The sequence below is a fragment of the Peromyscus eremicus genome, chromosome 11 (assembly GCF_949786415.1).
Source record: "Peromyscus eremicus chromosome 11, PerEre_H2_v1, whole genome shotgun sequence".
Taxonomy (NCBI): domain Eukaryota; kingdom Metazoa; phylum Chordata; class Mammalia; order Rodentia; family Cricetidae; genus Peromyscus; species Peromyscus eremicus.
In genome coordinates this window covers 56370001-56388884 of record NC_081427.1, presented here as the reverse complement: position 1 = coordinate 56388884, position 18884 = coordinate 56370001, and the positions used below count along the sequence as shown (strand labels likewise).

General features: G+C 42.7%; 1 protein-coding gene across 3 annotated transcripts in view; it reads right to left on the bottom strand.

Moving 5' to 3' along the window:
* Sv2c (synaptic vesicle glycoprotein 2C) overlaps nt 1–18884 on the bottom strand; it is a 134346-nt gene that overhangs the window by 41812 nt on the left and 73650 nt on the right. The gene's annotated exons all lie outside the window — the stretch shown is intronic.

The following is an 18884-nucleotide window of genomic DNA, read 5'->3' as shown; positions in this document are numbered from 1 at the left end:
AGCTGAATAGCCAATCACGAGGTCAGAGAAAGGATAGGCAGGGCTGGCAGGCAGAGAGAATAAATAGAGAAAGAAATCTGGGAGGAGGGAGAGGAAAAGAGATGGATGAGTGAAAAAGAAAAAGGCAGCCAGAGGAGGAGGAGGAGGACTCCAGGGGCCAGCCACCCAGCCACCCAGCCACCCAGCCACCCAGCTACACAGCAAGCCATGGAGTAAGAGTAAGATTTACAGAAGTAAGAGAACGGGAAAAGCCCAGAGGCAAAAGGTAGACAGGATAATTTAAGTTAAGAGAAGCTGGCAAGAAATAAGCCAAGTTAAGGCAGGGCAATCATAACTAAGAATAAGTCTCTGTGTGTGATTTATTTGGGAGCTGGGTGATGGGACCCCCAAAAGAGTAAAAAAAAAAAAAACAAAAAACAAAACCCAACAACAAACCTTTCTACAAACTTGCAACATTTTAGAAGTTGGATAAATTGAATGTGGCCAATGAAAACTTACTAATAGGACTGGACAGAGAAGGGAAGGTTTTTTAGCTGCTGCTGACTGGAGGCTGCTCCCCCATCCATCTCACGTCCTCACCTGCACCGTATCAAAGCTTGTCCGATCTCTGTGAGCAATCTATGTGGAAAATGGTTTTCCCTAGGGATTAATGAATTTATTTTCTCATGGACATAGTTAATACTTCCTCAAACACATATTAGTCTTCCTTTTAGAAGAATTCACAAGTCAGCAAGCCAATAACTGAACGCTCAGGGGCGTGCCTCCCAACACATCTATAATACATGCTTTTTTCAGATTGTCTGAAGTAAAACCTTAGTAGCCTAAATCAATTAAACGGCTGGCAGAGACAGATTTATTTTGCCCATCTTCGATTTATGACCTCGCAATAGACGTTCAAGTGCTCTTCCTACACTTTCCACCCTCTTCCTTTTGTCTCAGCGTGTCGGCATCTACCCAGAGTAGAATTTCACCTCTGCTCTCTGGAAAGGTTGACTTTGTGAGCCATTAATCTTGGTCCTCAAATACGTTCCTGGCTACGACCGACTGTGGAAAGGATTGGTCCTGGTGCATGCTGAGGAATGGTTTTCTAGGGCTATGGCGCCAGAAAAAAATCAAACCCAGAGTGACTTAGTCTGGGATTAATGCAGCCATTCTTCATTCGGCATCTCTGGCTGCTGTTTATGAGGAATGATCTAATAACCCAGGGAGCCTACAGTGACAAAGCACCCCAGCGGCGCAGACTGATGCTCTGGCAGGGGTGACTGAAGCTAGTGTTGGCTGGAATGCTAGTTCCCAGTACATGTATGCCCCTTTCGTTTCAGGACAGGCCACCAGGCGGATCATGGTGTTGGGAAAAGACCAGAAACCTGAACAAAGACATGGGTGGAGCAGCCTTAGGCTCTTAGAGTATTAATAGTACACCCAGCATGTGCTAAATACCCTTACGTCATTTTGTTTCATATTCCAGTAATCCTTATAGGGTGGGCAGATAGAATTCAGGACACTGTTTAATTAAAAAAAAAAACTATATATGCTGGGTGGTGGTGGCACACACCTTTAATCCCAGCACTCGGGAGGCAGAGGCAGGGGGATCTCTGTGAGTTCAAGGCCAGCCTGATCTACAGAGTGAGGTCCAGGACTGTCACACAGAGAAAGCCTGTCTTCAAACAAACAAACAAACAAACAAACAAACAAACAAAATATATTAAAGCTCCCTCCCTTTCCCTTTTCTGTATGTCTGTGCACCTGAGTGCAAGTATCCACAGAGGCATCAGATCCTCTGGAGCTTCCCGACATGGGTGCTTGAAACCAAACTCAGTCCCACTGAAGAGCAAGGACAGTATGTGCTTCCAGCTTCAAAGACAACTCTCCAGCCCCTATTTTTTTTTTTTTAAAGTGGAGAAAGAAGGCATGAGTATTTGTCATGTAATATTTGGGATATGCTTATACTAAAGAAAGTTACTTATCTGAAATTCAAGTTTAACCAAGCATCCTACATTTGCTCAATCTGCTGACTATACCCCAAGAGACATCTGGCGATGTCTGGAGACATTATCTGATAGCCACTGCCTTGGGGAAGAAGGGTGACTTTTGGCATCTAGTGGGTAGGGCCAGGGATGTTACGAAAAGAGTCAGTGTATGATATATCTACCATCATCCCTGCAGCCGAAATGTCCAGCCCAAGACATCAAAAATTACAGGCTGCGAAAACTCACTGTAAACAATCCCAGGCCTACCCACTGCACAGGTGGGGTACTCCATGTCAAGTTAGCAGAGATAAAGGCTTGAGGAGGCTTTGCTTTCAGAGGTGAAGGGGAAAGACTCTTAGGAGACGCTGCATCTCATTCCTATAAGAACATGTTTGTATGTCAGGGGTTGGTTGTTACATGTTCCTTTGATTCCTTCCCCCCCATGCTATAAACTTTATCTGCAAGGGTTGCCATACAGGGCACACTATACACAACAACACAAATACATATATAATACATACACAATATATAGCCACATACATTACACATAGTATACAACATACATTCTGCATATGCTATGTACACACATTATAAAAACAGGGCCCATTGCATACCAACATTCATACCACACTCATGTTAAACGCATACTTCACATACTCCATACTTGACACCTAACACACACCACATGTGTATTATCCGTACTCAACACACAAATACATGCACATGCCACACATACCACATGTACACTGAAAACAATATATTTGACATACAATGCATGCACACACCAGGTACCAATGCACAATATATCACACATTGTACACTCACACACACCACAGATGAGCCCATGAGCCACAGAGAATATTTCACTCCAGCAGCAGCTGTGAGGGTGAAGATTAATTAACAAGATCATGTATTATTTGACAAGATTAACCAATAAACAAGAACAGCAAGGAATTTCTTTGCTTAATCTTATGGCTCTTGAAGTTTAGGGCACATAAGAACTTGCGCAGGTTTCTGAGTATTTCAAATGCCTACTTGACAACTCGCCTAATTAAACAAATAGGAGGCATTCATGCTTTGATAGAGACATAGATGGAATAAGACTGGAAAAGAAAAGAAAGAAAGAAAGGCTGGGCAGTGGTGGCGCATGCCTTTAATCCCAGCACTCGGGAGGCAGAGGCAGGCGGATCTCTGTGAGTTCGAGGCCAGCTTGGTCTATAGAGCGAGATCCAGGAAAGGCACAAAGCTACACAGAGAAACCCTGTCTTGAAAAACCAAAAAAAAAAAAAAAAGAAAATGAAAGGTTTTGGGTGCCGTTCTGTGGCTGGAAGTAGGTAGAAGGTCAAATGTTATTTTCGAGAGCAGTTAAGTCCCACGGTGAGGTAGCAATGTTTGCTGTTTCTAGGAAGGTCTGAAAAACTAAGCACTTTGACACTGGGTGGGAGCTGGTGCAGATCTGGGAAGCTTTGGGAATGGGTAGGACTCATGCTGAGCAAGCTAGGCATGGTGGCTGAGGTCAGCTTGGGTGTCACAGTGAATTCCTGAGCAGCTTGAGTTAGGTAGTGAGACCATGTCCCAAATGGGGGCAAAGGAAAATAGAAAAAGAAAAAGAAAGAAAAAACAACTAACCAAATCAAAGGATTCATGCTGGGAAGTGAATTTTCTGGACGCTGTTTTCCCCTCCCTAAGAGCTCAAGTCTACACAGAAGCAAATCCAGATGTGTTTTAAAAATATCCAGGAGCCCTCAATGGCCAGAATATTCAGAAGTAACAAACAGGGAAAGCTCCTCACAAAGTTAAGTCTAAGACAAGAACCACAAGGCTACAAGGTATCTGCGTCCCTGTAGGGCTAAGGAACAGTGGATGGTGATGAGCGTTAACCGACACTGGAGGGCACCCTGGGCTCACAAGACACGTGTCTCCCCCCCCCCCCCCCCCCCAACCAGTCTAGGTTCCTTAAAAGGCTCCTCCTGATAGCTTTTCCGTGTAAGCCTGAGGGAGTCCTTCAAAGTAGGTCAGGCTTTGTGGACCTAAGTGTGAACAGTCGAAGGTAGAGAAAGCTGCTGTGGTCCCCCCGACCTTTGGTTCTCCATCATTTCCCCAGTCTGTGTGCTAAGTCAATTACTGCCTTCTTACATTCCTTCTCCTGGGGACCCCGCATCCTGCCTTTCAGCTCTGAGGCCTGGGGTCCACCTTGCTTCTAAGAATCTAAAGGTCAAGGAGCAATGGATGCAGATACAAAGTTTTTCAAGCACCATGTCATAAAACAACCATAATAGGTCTGTGTTCCTCTCCCTTATCTGGTTTCAGATCAAAATTTAAATATATGTATATTTATACATTATCTATCTATCTATCTATCTATCTATCTATTTATCTATATATCTGGAACTCAATTTGATATGTGATAGGAGGACTATAAAATGTTTCTGGTACTAGGGTTGATGAAAAGGGGACACCCATCCACCTGCTAGGGTAGAGGAGGAGGATTCCAAACCATGAGAAATAAATGACATGAAAAGATGGTCTCAACACTATCAGTCTTGCTTGCAAGTGACTGGAAAGATTCTAACCACAGTCCAGAGAATACTTCAGGATTCCCTATCTGGGAAAACTGCCTAAACATGAGAGGGTAAGCCAGCATCACATCTCAGGGAAAGCATTTCAGTTTTGCTAATCCCTGGCTGAAAGAAACTTTAATGTACCTGGAATTTCATATTTATTATTTTTTATTTTTTTTAGACAGAGTTTCACTATGCAGCTCTGGCTGTCCTGGAAATCACGATGTAGACCAGGCTGACCTCGAACTCACAGAGATCTGCCTGCCTCTGCCTCCCAAGTGCTGGGAGGCAAAAAAAAAAAAATCATGTTTTAACGACTTTATCACACAACCTTCTGTATTTCTCTGCAACTGACACATTTATCTAAATTCGAGATGTAGAGCTGTGTCTTGTGACCACAGGCTTTCTAATGATAAGTTATATCAATTTATATATTATTATAATTACCATTTCCCAATTAATCAATATATAAAATACATTATATAATTTGTGATAATTTTTGAAATTAAGTTATATGGAAGTATATCTTTTTATACCATGAGATGGGTTTTTTTTTTTTTTTGCAATTGGTCTATGTATCCAGGGGTAAATACTAATTACTGTTAGAATGAGTTATCTTGAACTCTTACTGAAATAAGTAAGCACAGTGGAAGGGTCTCGACTTACAGCTACTTCATTTGTTCTGTTGTGAAGGTCTTTAATGACATGATGACTTCATCATGGCTTTCTTTCTTAAAAGCAAAATTTAGAAACTGCGTGGTGAAAAGAATTTATTTACTGCTACTTGTTCCAACCTTACACATACTCCCCGACCCCATTCAGAGCCCAGAGGGTATCAGGCAATTATGTGCATCTGTGCTTCAGGTAGAGCCACTTAAGGAAAATGCATACAGCAGCAGAGCTTTGTAACATACACTTTTCTTTCCCTCTGGTTCTTATTTTTGTTTGTTTGTTTGTTTGTTTGCTTGAGACAATCTGACTTTGTAGCTCAAACTTCAACACACAGTCCCCCTCCCTTGAGTGCCACTATTAAAAACCTTTTTTTTTTGAGATGGGGATCTTATTGTATAGCTTATGCTGGCCAAGAATTCTATATGTAGTCCGAGTTGTCCTCAAAGTCACAATCCTCCTGCCTCAGCTTCCCATGCACTGAGCTAAACTTGGCTTTCGGTTATTGTATATTTCTTGGCCAGTGAGTCTGAACACTATTTTAAGAACTTAAAACATCTGGAGTTAACCTGTTTAATAGTCCTAAATTCTGGTACCTCATGCCCTTAAGCAAGATGCTCATTCTTCTGAAGCTGCTTTCTTATTTGTAACGTGGAAGTGGTAATAATGACCTTGTTGTCTGGAGGCCTCAATAAGGAAACAGGAGTAAAAATGCTTAGAAGCTGCACGTGGTGGTTCATGTCTGTAATCCCAGCACTTGGGATAGTGAGACAGGGGAATTATGAGTTTGGGGCCAGTCTGGGCTACTTAGTGACATCCCATCTTTAAAACAAAATGCTTTGGGGGCTGGAGAGATGACTCAGTGGTTAAGAACACAGGCTGCTCTTCCAGAGAAGCTGTTTGTTTCCCAGCTCCCGTGTGGTGTCTCAGAACCTCCGAAACTCCAGGTTCAGGGGATCCGCCTACTTCTGCCTTTTTGCTTCCTGGGGCACTGTATACACATAGTTCATAGACATCCACACAGGCAAAACACTTATGCACAGAAAGTAACATAAATAAATATTACAGACTTAAAGGTCAAGAGTCAGGTCCATAAGTGATGCCTGTCACTGGGACAGAAAAATGCTTGCTAATAAGATCAAGAGATCTGAATGTCCAATGGTAAAATACTGACTAGCTGTGTGTCAGGCTCTAATACCAGCAGAAAAAAACATTGGCTGGGAACATCTCTGGCGCTACTCAGACCAGTTCAATAAGAAATTAAATTCTGGAAAAAAAAAAATCTTTGCCGGTTATAAACCCAACAGAGGATCAGTGTATAGGATATACAAAGAACTAAAAAAATATACTGGACTGAATGGGTTATTTTTAAAAAAGGGGACTAGAGAGATGGCTTATGGTTAAGAGCACTTGTTGGTGTTACAGAGAACCTAGGTTCAATTCCCAGCACCCACATGATGGCTCCCAACCATCTGAACCTCCAGTTCCAGGGGACCTGACACCCTCCTCTGACTTCCGAGGAAACCAGACAAGCATACAGTGAACACAACATACACGCAGGCAGAACACTAATACACATAAAATAAAACAAATACATCTTTTTTAAAAATGAAGAGGACATGAAGTCGGGGAGGGGCAGGGATGTGGGAGAGGAGTGGGGGGAGTTAGGGCAAGGAATTGCGGGTGAATAGGTCTCAGCGTGGTGCCAGATGTCCCTCTCAGTTCTCAAGTGATACATCTGCTAGCAGGAACTGAAGTGGTTCAGATGGGGAAGGCTTCAGGGACGAAGGCACAAGGCCTATGAAGGAGCTGCCACAGGGTAACTTACAAGCTAACGGCTGCCCTTCTGTGGGCAAGAGCAAGAAGTCCTCTGTGTCTCCTCTTTTACAAAAAGGAAACAATAAGAAGGAGGAAAACCTACCCACTGAGATGCCGAAGGAGCTGAAGGTGTGCCTTCAGCTTGGCTTTGTGCTTGGCTACAAAAGTCCAGGTTCTACCCTTGATCATCCTGTTTTCTGTTTTATGCTATGCCAGCATAGCCAATCACATCTCTCCCTCCTTTATTCCAGGCTCCTTACACTGGCCCAGAAGTCAACTCTAATGATATTGATTAAATACAGAGGGGTGGGGTGAACGCTAGTTCATGTCTCACACAGGAACCATGTCTGTAGTTGTTTTTCCAAGTTCTTATTCAGGGCCTTTTTCTTCCAGGACCACCTGTTCAAGTCATCTAGAAAGTGAGAGGGAGGAGGTGGTTCAGAAACACTGCATTCTCAGGGGGTTTGGTTGCTGTTTCCACAGCATGTGGAAGTTAGTAAACATGAAATGATGACAGCCGCAACAATACGTCACAGTCTCCTCAAAGGAAAGAAGCATGCTTTCAGTCATTGCACTTTTGGTATAAGCACAGGTAAGAAATGAAAATCACATACATAATACATGGTAGGTTTTTATTAGGTTTGGGCCCTTCCTGACCATATTTCAAGAAAGAAAGGATGTGAAACAAAAGAACAATAAAACAACCTGGACGAGGGAGGGAAAAGGCTGGCCACGTGTTGCTTTTTCTCTATGAAAGAGGCAGCCCTATTTGATTTTCATGCCCGACTTCTCTATTTTGGAGGAAGTGACTTTGAAAGAGACCTGGAAGAACATCCCCCAAATCCAGTGTTTAGAATCAAACCTCCCAATTGTGCAGCAAATGCCACCGTAAGCCACCGAGTGTTAACATTAAACCACCACCACAGAAAAATCTCATTACCAGGAGAGTGGCACAAAATTGAGCTGCTGAATGGCTGACTGAGTCGGCTGAGACTCTGAAGATTTATGTACCCCATGGCTCTGCAGAGGCTTTGACTGAACCCAGCTCACTGCTGTATAGAGGCTGCATAAAGACACAGCCCTGGGCACAGCCTCTCACTTGCCACCAGTATTTGGATCACAACACAGCAAGGCAGCGGAAGGCTGGTACCTCCTTACCCCATGGCAGAGAAAGCTAACACATGAACGTCTTCATAGCAAGAGGAATCCACATCCAGCTCATTCTCGCTGTGAACATTAGTTATAAAATTAGTCATCTTACTAACCCATTAAAAGCAGCTGCTGGGATCAGCGTGATTATCCCGGCCTCAGGTCTTAGATGCCTCTCAAACTGGCTCTGGATCACAATGTCACAACATTTTTCAAACTCAGTCTTGAGTATTTAACGGCTAATGTGGCCTCACCCTTTTTTTCCCCAAGTTGTTTATTTCCCGTGTCCCCTTCCCTCTTTCTTTGAACTAATTTCTCACAGTGGTGGGGAGGATGTGAAATGACAAATATTTTGCATCTGGTGTGAGGCATTTCTCATGTGTGTGAATACTTCAGAAACAACACTGGACTCAACAATGTACAACAAAATCTGTGGGAGCAGCTGACCTAACACTATCACAAATACGGAACAGGTGTCAACTGCATGCCATCAGCCTTGAATCAGAACGTCTGACGGAAGCCATCTTGGAGAACTATGACGTGTACTCTCATGTGCGTATTTCAGAGAGACCTAAGCTCCTTCTTGCGCCTTTGTTACATAACTTATTATGTTTAATAATGACTTAACTATTTATTTGTGTGCATGTTTGTGTGTGAGGAGTGTACATGTAGATGGGGGTGCGTGAACACAGCATGTATGTAAAGGTCATAGGGCAACTCTAGTGTCAGGTCTCAGGTGCCTGACACCTTTTTGTTTGAGTCAGGGTCTCTCAATGGTCTGGAACATTTTGGACATGTAGGCAATCCTAGTCTCCCCTTCCACAGCTTCTAAGAATCCCCCTGTCTCTGCTTCCTGTCTCATTCTTGCCAGGGTTACAGATGTGCACCACTGGGTCAGACTTTCATATGTGTTTTAGGGTTTCCGAGGTCATCAGGCTTGTGAGGCAAACCATTTTCCAGCTGAGCCATCTCTCTAACCCTGACATAGCTGGGTGTGGTGGTACACGCCTGTAATCCCATCTCTTGGTGGTATGTGGTAGCAGGAAGAATCAGGAGTTCAAGGCCATTCTTGGCTACTTAGCCTAGTCACATGAGACCCCATTTATAGAAACAACAAAAACAAAAGACCACAAAAAAGGAATTTCATACTCAGATGGGAAAACACACATTGACTATAGCAGAGTCCTCCAACCAATCCAAGCCTGAGTCTATTCATCGTTTTCGAGCTATTTGGCATCTGTTTGTAAACTGAAGGTAACAAATAGATGAGAGACTTGTATTGTCCTCAGTTCTGTAGCATCTGAAGGCAAATGGACAGGCAAACTGACTCCAGTATCCATCTCCATTGACAGGCAGACAAACTGACTCCAGTATCCATCTCCATTAACAGGCAGACAAACTGACTCCAGTATCCATCCCCACTGCAGATTTTGGAAAATTACTTTTTCCTTCCATATAGTCTTCCTTCTTTTCAGGCATCTAATAGTAACTGTCATCAAACAGTTGGGAGCTGGCTCAGTGGACAAGGCACTCACCACGAGTAAGGACCAGAGTTCACATCTCCTCTCCAGCACCCACATAAATGCTCGGTGAGTGTGGCAGCCTGCTTTCAATTCTAACACTCAGAAGTCTGAGATAGGGAGTCCTTGGAGCAAGGTGGTCAGCTAGACTAGCCAGTATTGACGAGCCCCATGTTCAACAGAGATCCTGCCTCAGTGACTAAGGTAGAGAGTGATCAAGGAAGACTCCCAATGTTAACCTTGAACTTGTATCCACAGGTGCATACAAGTGCACCTACAATACAGGTGCCCAGAGACATCTGAACACACATAACACCACACATACATACACATGTGAAAAAAAAAATAAAAATACTGCAACAGGCAAGGGGGAGGGTCACTGAGACCCATCTTGAATTTCACACCTGATTTGTTCATTTATAGGACATCAGCATTCATGTGGTCTCTTATTTGCATATTTAATCTTAGAAGCTAATGGTAATGGCATTGTGGGGGTGGTTAGAAGCTAAGGTTTGGGGTGGTCTAATGGTCTTGAGGGTTTTTTGTTTTAATTTATTTATATTTTATGGATGAGTGCTTTGCATGTATACCTGTATAGAGAAGAGGGCATCATCTCCTATTATAGACGGTTGTGAGCCCTCATGTGGGTGCTGGGAATTGAACTCAGGACCTCTGGAAGAGCAGCCAGTGCCCTTAACCGCTGAGCCACCTCTCCAGCCCAGGTCTTGAGTTTTAATATAAAGCTACTTTTGGTTTACAGTTTTTAAAACATTGGCTTAAATTTGAAATTCGACAGTACGGATTGACTTCTAGCAGACCTAGAATTGACCCGCTTTCTGGATATTACCGTTCCTCCTCTCAGTGTCTCTCCTCAGTCTCTGTGCTCTGGAATTAGAGCTGTAGGAAGGAGAAGGCATCACCAGCAGGGTAACTCACAGCATACAGTGAGCACAGACAAGAAAGAACCCCTCACGGGGAGGAGTGTGCTGCTTCTCTAGTTCTCTTTCCTGGTCCCCAAAGTCCGCCTGGGAAAGTGAGCAGTAAGCAAGCAATGCTTTCAGATTAAGGAGTCTCCAGAATCACACCAATAATTATAGTCCATAGAAAATACAATTTAGTTAAAATATTTAGCTGTGACATTTTAGGATCACATCCGTCACACACACCATATCACGAGACAGTCACTGTGTGGCTGTTACTTCCTTTTCTCCCTAGGATTGGGTCTTGTCACCTCACTACTCTGGCTGCCGGTGCAGCCAGATCCTGCAAGGTGCTTTAACTCCACTGGCCTGGTTCTTACAGATAGGGAAACTGGGACATCCTGGGGCAAAAAGGTTCTAAGTTTTAAAATTAATTAATTAATTTTGGTTTTTCGAAATAAGGTTTCTCCGTGTAGCCCTGGCTGTCCTGGAACTCTCTCTGTAGCCTGGGCTGGCCCCCAACTCAGAGATTCACCTGCCTCTGCCTCCCGAGTGCTGGAATGAAAGGCGTGAGCCACTACTGCCTGGTATTTCTGATTTTTTTAAAATCTTCATTTCTGTATTTCCATTCTGCAGTGGTCACCAGTGCACAGTTAGGTAAATAAATCATTAGTAATTGTTTCCCCAGTAGGTGGTTTCAAAAGAAAACTAAGGATACCAACTTCAGTCTCTTTGTAACTCTATCCATTTCATTTACCCATGGCTATTTAGAGAGTGTTTTACTAACCGAAGCTTGATTTCTTTCTTTCTTTTTTAACCATAAAGTTGGCACAAGTAGAAATTGTCATTGTGTGGGTGAAATACAAGTAGGTTCTTATCTTTTTTTTTTTTCCTTTGGTAATGCTGGGGACTGGAAGTAGGGCCTTGCACATGCCAGACAAATGCTCTACCACTGAGACACACCCCTAGCCCAAGCATCTGTGTGTCATGGAGGGAAGAGTCACAAGGGATGAGTCTTAGTGTCCTCAAGCAGGGGAATCACCACCACACTGTGATACCTTTGCTTTACTGAGCACAAGCTGACTCTCTTGTGCTTTTTTTTTTTTTTTTTTTTTTTTTTTTTTTTTTTTGGTTTTTCGAGACAAGGTTTCTCTGTGTAGCTTTGCGCCTTTCCTGGAACTCACTTGGTAGCCCAGGCTGGCCTCGAACTCACAGAGATCCGCCTGGCTCTGCCTCCCGAGTGCTGGGATTAAAGGCGTGCGCCACCACCGCCAGGCTCTCTCTTGTGCTTTTCTTGTCCTGATTTCCAGCACACTGCTGTTGAGAATCCCGGCATTCATCCTCACATGATTCCAGGATAACAGTGAGTCTGAAAGACCATTCCTATGGAAGCCTATAGTTAAAGACATTGCTAACCAGTCATTTGGACATTCTGGAGTTAGAGAAATAGGGTTGGGTGCTAGGCAGAGGGAGTTACTGAAAAACGATAACAGTTCCATGGGCAGAAGGAGCACATGGCTAATACAAATTATTCAAGAAAACTACTTACACATTACTGATAGTTATTTTTCTACTTAGAGAGATACTAGGAAATTCTAACATGTATCCAGGTTGTTTAGTGTCAGCAATTTTTACAAAGGGAATTCTACATCTATAGTTGTATAACATGAAGAGAGTGAAGGAATATTCAGAAAAATGGAAAACTAAAACTCACATAGAGTTGTAAAATATGAATTTGTAAAATTGTATTTTTTTTCTCCCTGGCCATTTCACAAATACCCAGGAAGCCTCATGATGAAAACAGAGTTAGGACCTTGGCCATGCCACATGGCAGATAGCTTTAGGTAGAATGTAAGAAAATTTAAAAGATAAATATATCCCCCGAGAACCCCACAGTCACAATCATCTCCACATGCTGGAAAAGCATCCTTTTATGCCCTCTGTGTACATGTCATCTCTTGTTCTACCCCCATTCACACACATGCACACACCCTTGCCTGCCTACATGGCTGAAACAAGAGTCCTGGTTTTAGCCTCTACTGCAGTATTTTAGTGAGCCATTTAGTAAACTGTCCTATGTGATTAATCACATCTTCCCCTCCTCCTGGCTCCAATAACTCCATCCTTTAAGTATCTTTAGAACAAATGCCCATAAATCACACACAGCCCCAAGCCAGCTCCAACTCCCTCACCATTTCAATTAGTATGCAGACATAGCCCCTGTCCTTTAGGGGACCACAGTAACAGAGGGATCATAGCTGACCAGACATTCAAATCAAGCCAGGCCTTCAAACTCAATCTACTCACATTTACAGTGCCTAAAACCTGGAAACCAGCCTTTTAAAGAACTTATGTGCCTGTGAGAACACTGGTGAGCTTCTGAGGTATGCCTGACTGTTTCTGATGATTGCAATCAGAGCAGCCCCTGGTTAAACATGATAGGTTTTTCTTAGCTTTTACCCCCAGGGACCTTCAGGGGCATCTGACATGATAACTATCACAATGGAGCTTGGGTCTTTTGCTCTGTCATTGTGTCCTGGTTTCTTCTCACATCTCGCTTCTCCATTCTAACAAGGTCAGTCCTTCTTCATCTGAAGTTGGCTGTTTATTTCATTCATTTCATTCATTCATTTCATTCACAAATACTTATGGAGGTCAGCACTGGGGACTCACCAATGGCAGTTTCCTAGCCTTACAGTGTTTATAAACACTGTAAATGAGAAATGCAAATAGAGACAGAGAGAGAATAATTCGAGCATGACATAAGAAGCTGGAGATGGGAGCTGGACAGTGTCCTACCAGCTTACAGTCGAGGGGAGCTAGCCCAGTGAGAAATCTACAGGAAAAGCCGACACGCGAGCTGAGCCCTCAAGAATGAGATGAAGAGGCCCAGGGCCGAAGCAACATTCAGAACTTGGCTCTCCTCCTTGTGTCATCTTTTCATGAGTGTTCACTATCAAGTGTTTAAGTACCTCGTCTGTCCAATAGACCGATGCTGTCCAATATGTCGTCCACTAGCTGTCCATGGCTACCAAGCCCCTGAAATATGGCCACTATGACTAAAGAACTGAATGAGAAATTTTGGTTAATTTTAATAAACCTATATTTAGAAGATGACATGATTTAGTTGTTCCAAAATTATTGAGAATGGTTGGAACACTTGCCAGAGATTGTCTTCCACCAAAACGAGTGTGTAAGTCCAAGGCCTGGGGTCCCCAAAACAAATAATCAATCCAGAGAGCAGTGGAGGGCTATCCTGGCATGCCAGGGATACAGTGGAAGTTTGAATCTCCATTTTGAACTGGGAACTGTGAAATCTAAATGCAAATGAAAGTTCGATTCTAAACTAAGACAAGTCCAGTAAACTTGCCAGACTTGAAGACTTCGTGGCATAAAAATATGTAAATGTCTAATTTTGTATATTAAATGTATGTTAAAGTGGTTATATTTTAGATAACTAGTGGGTTTTAAAATATTTATAAAATATTATCAATATTAATTGTATATCCTTTTTACTTTTAAAAATATTTTAGTGTGTGTGCACATGTGTGCATGTGTGCACATGTGTGTGTGCACATGTGTGCGTGTGTGCACATGTGTGTGTAGAAGTCAGAGAACAACTTGCAGAAGCTGATTTGTTCCTTCCATGATATGAGTTTCTGGGGTCAAACTCAGGTCATCGGGCTCAGCAAGTGCCCTTACCAGCTGAGTCGTTTTTCTGGCTCATGGTCTTTTTATTTTTACCATGGTAGTTAGAAAATTGTAAACCATATTTGTGGCTCACACACATTCCCATTGCATGACGCTGGTCTGGACTCTGGCTCTTTGACAGCAGGAACTGGGACTTATGTAAGTTCTGTTTGACATTTTGTTTGATGTGCCTCAAATGATTGAGACTGTGTGTGGACAAAGTTTTTGTTTGATGTTAATTCCACAAATAGTTTTCAGGAGTCCATCACTCCAGGACCCATTTTATATTCAAGGGTCATATAACGAAATGAAACTAAGATCCTGACTTCATGGGGTTTTATTCTAATTGGATATACCTTGAATGCATATTATAAATCCATGTAAGGGAACAGGGGATGGGCTGGGTGTAGGTTTGCTGCTTTAGATCAGGTGGTTAGGAATGCTTTCTTCATGGAGCACAGAAGGCAGTCCCTGGGGATGTCTGAGAGAAGAACATTCCAGAGGGGAATGTGCTTGGCATGCCCCCTGCAGAATAAGGACAGCAAGGCTGCATCACCACATGTGTGTGAGAGTAACAAATGAGAGGTCAGACATGGACCAGATCAAGTAGGGCTAAGGAGCCCAATATCATGACTTGATGTTCACTGTTAAATGTAATTAGGAAACATTGGAGATGGAGAGCCTGAAACAGCAGGATAGACCTACATTTTTGAAGGACCACTCTGGTTTCCTTGATGAGAAGGACCATAGGGAATGAAAGTGGACCCTGGAGACCCATTAGGAGCTTTGGCACGAGCCAGTAAGGAGGTACTCTGGAGGAAATGAAACAGGGTAAGTTATCTAGATGATAGTGGAGGATTATCTCCAACTATTCTGAAGCAAGATGACTTTGGCTTATAATTCCATACCTAGCACACGGTCTGCTAAAGGCACAGGCAGTGTATCCTTTCAAAAGAAATTGTCAGGGATTGCCTACCAGCTAAAGGAGGGAGAAATCAGAGCTCTGGCTAGCCCATGAAGAAGGAGTCAACTCAGGGTGACAGATATGCAGCAGAACCATTAAAGAGGACCAAGAACTCCAGGAGAAACGGCCTTGGAAAATGTGGTGGGAAGACAGGACACCTAAGAGACTTCATTGTGTTGTCAATGACACTGACGGGCTGGGATGACGGAAAGAATCCGTGGCATGCACCGAGGAACATGGGCGACTGAAAACACAGTTACTAACTTCAGGAACATCAAAAATAAACATATAAAAATACTACTTAGCTCAACCTCAGTGAGAATAATGCAAATTCTGATTATATTTCCCACTCCTCTCCCTAACGATGTAGCTACTGAGAGGGAGGAACAAAGAGAATCTTGGAGTGCTATGGTATCGGAGCACGAATTCTCAACTTCTAGTTTTAGTGCCTAGAATAAGATGGTGTGTTTACAGAAACTACTGATCTACTGTATTATTATTAGTTGAGTGTGTGTGTGTGTGTGTGTGTGTGTGTGCTTGTGTTTGTGTGTGCGCGCACGCGCGTGCAGGTGTGCTACAGCACATGTATGAAGATCAAAGGACAAGCTTGCAGTCAGTTCTCTCCTCCCACCTTCGTTTACATGGGGATTGAGGTCAGGTTGCCAAGTTTGTGCCTTTTCCCGCTGCGCCATCTTGCTGGCCCTGTATAATTTATTTAAACAATGAGGCAAACACAGAGGAAACAAGACTGAGATGAAAGTTGTCACCTTCTTGAGGATGGGGAAGAAAGGACAGAGACCCGCTCCTTCTCCTTATGATCTCAACGAGGTATTGGATTTTTAGGACTATGAATGTATTCACTTCGATTTTTAAAAGTTAACTAAAAAAAGATAAAATGTACCTGAAGATGTAAAATAGTTTTCATTTTCCCTTGGGCCACAACTCAGCTCTGTTCAATAACTGAGAAGCCATATTAAGAATCCTGGAGCAGGGTGTGGTGGTATAGACATGTAATTATAACTTGTGAGGCCGAGGCAGGAGGATGGAGGTTCATGAGACCGCTGTTGACATGGTTCATCTCATTTTATCCTGGAGAGCTGGACCTAGCTGGTAGAGGCAAGGGCTTTGTCCCTCTAAGAAAATGCAGTCTCTGCTGAAATGCAGCAACAAGCTCTTGTTTCTAGGTTAGGAACATTCTGTCTTCTATGATACACACTCTTCAGTTTCTGACAGGATTGATGGGGAATGGAGGCAGCTCCACTGTCTCTTCCCCACTTTAATCATTATCTGAAGTGCAAAAGGAATTGTCCTCAGATGTAGAAGACACAGTGAAATGTGACTGAATTGAAACGAAAAAGAAACAAATGTAGATTTGTAAAGAGATGGTGTTTTCCTCTGGATCTGAAAATACATCATCAGACTCATTATTACTTTATTCTGCTTGTATATTTTTACCTTAATAATTATTTGCACTAAGCAAATGTCTAGTAAAACTGGCAGTCTGAGGTTTTGAACATAAACCACACCGTGCACTTCAAGGACAGAATTCTTCCTGAGTGTCAAGAACACTGTAAATACTATCCATATTACAGTATTGCTTGCATTTCATTGTTTGTATTGATTTAATTTTGTTAGTTTTCTTTATGAGCTCAACATCTCCCCATAAATATACTCACCATCATATCACAAATGTCTCAGCTCTAGGATGTTTTCTCTTATCACTGTTGTACAGAAGGCTTTGCCAGTTGAGCTATACTATGCCTTAGAAAAATCTCTATGATAAGAGCAAAGACACCCTATGCAACCTTGTTCATCTTGCTGCCGGGACATGTCATGGTGTCTCCACATTCCCTAAGGATACTCATTTATCCCTTGGCTTTGTGTCTTTTAAGTTATCATTAAATGTTTTATCTCTACTTTCTTGTTCTGTCCATTTCTCTGTGTATAAGTCTCCTCTGTCTTGTCTGTCTTTAGATCCTTTGTGGAATAGCATTAAGTCAAATTACACCTAAGTTTACTAGTTACCTAGTGCATAATTTAATATGATAGAAGAAAAATCATTGAGACCACTGCTTGTGTTACAAAGCATTTTGTTGCTGCTTGTGTATTATGGGTTTGATTTACCAATAAGTAGAGAGGTAATTGTGAGTAAGCCTATTTCTAATCCCATTCATATTAGAAGGAGACTGGAGCTAAGTATTGTGACAATGGGACCTGAAAAAATGGCGAACTAGATAATAAGGACGGTTAGAGGATTAATTAGTACAGGAAAGGTTTAAAACAACATTTTTTAGGTATGTGCCTGATAGCTTAATGTTGACCTCAAAGGCCAAAGCAGAAAGTATAGCAAAATCTGAATGGTCACTGGCTTTTAAGTACACAGTGGAACACAAATACCCTGCCTTCGACTGTGTTGGTTTTTCCATCTAAACTGATTAGTTGTCCTTGCCTCAGGAAAGGCAGTAAATAATTCTGATGAAGTCTGGCCAGCGCGTGCAGCCGGGTGCTCAAGATTTTATCTGTTGATTACACTCACCAGAGGATGAGCGGTGTGAAATCCCTCACCCGTGCCACCTCTCACTGTACGTCAGGTAAGCACAGGCCACCCTTCTGATTGGCCATAATATACTGCATAAAGGAAGCTGCAATTTCCCACTAAAGTATGCACCAGAGAGAAAAGGAGAACACAAATGAGCAAATCCATAGCTTTCCCCTCAAAGGGAACCTGTGATTTATGATGCTCTTAGGAGGCAAGGAAGCTTGTTTCTCAGGACCACGGAGGTGATGCAGACGGCGTTGAACAGAACAAAGCCCGAGTCTGGCTGGGATCTGCTGTTCCAATCTCTGCTCTACCGCAGGGCCGGACCGCAAATGGGAAGGAGCCTCCCCTCTGTGAAGTCCTCCATTTGGAAGTCACAGCAGCAAAGGCTTAAAACATCTGTCTCTCCGAAAGCTAAAGGCTCCAACCAACGCCTTTCCTCTGAGCATTTTCCAGATCTTTTGTGTAAAACCATTGCAGGCAAAACTTGAATGTGCTGTGCTGCCTTTGATGAAGGGCAGGTTATGTGGAGGTGTTCTTTAGCATCTGAGTCATGATTTTCCTTAGACACACGCAGAGACTGGTGTAATAATGGCTGCATTACTCAGTATGCGTGTTTGATACATACGCTTAATTTCGTTGGAGTAGGAAGGGCAAATATTAAATTGCTGTGGCTGGGTGGTTTTAGAAACATACCAGGGATACTTCTAAATTATAGGTTCCATTACATTTAAATACCTATTAAATAATACATCACCGTCATAAAAATCCAACCAACATGCCCCTATGCACCCTCGAATATAACAATGCGTGGTATGCTAAAGAAATAAGCATTATTTAAAAGAATTACATATGCCGCCACCTCTCTAGCAGAGCTTGGTTCTTGCCACGAATTAACGCAGCTTCTCTGTTGTGAAATAAGAGATTTAAAAAAACAAATTTCCCAAGGTCAGAGGAAACAACCTCAACCATGGCTGCAGTACTACTGCTACATTAATACTGCCCTCTTTTGAAAACTGACAATGTTATGTATTACACTTAGGCGGCACGATGATCTTATGATCTCTCTCTGTCTGTCTCTCTG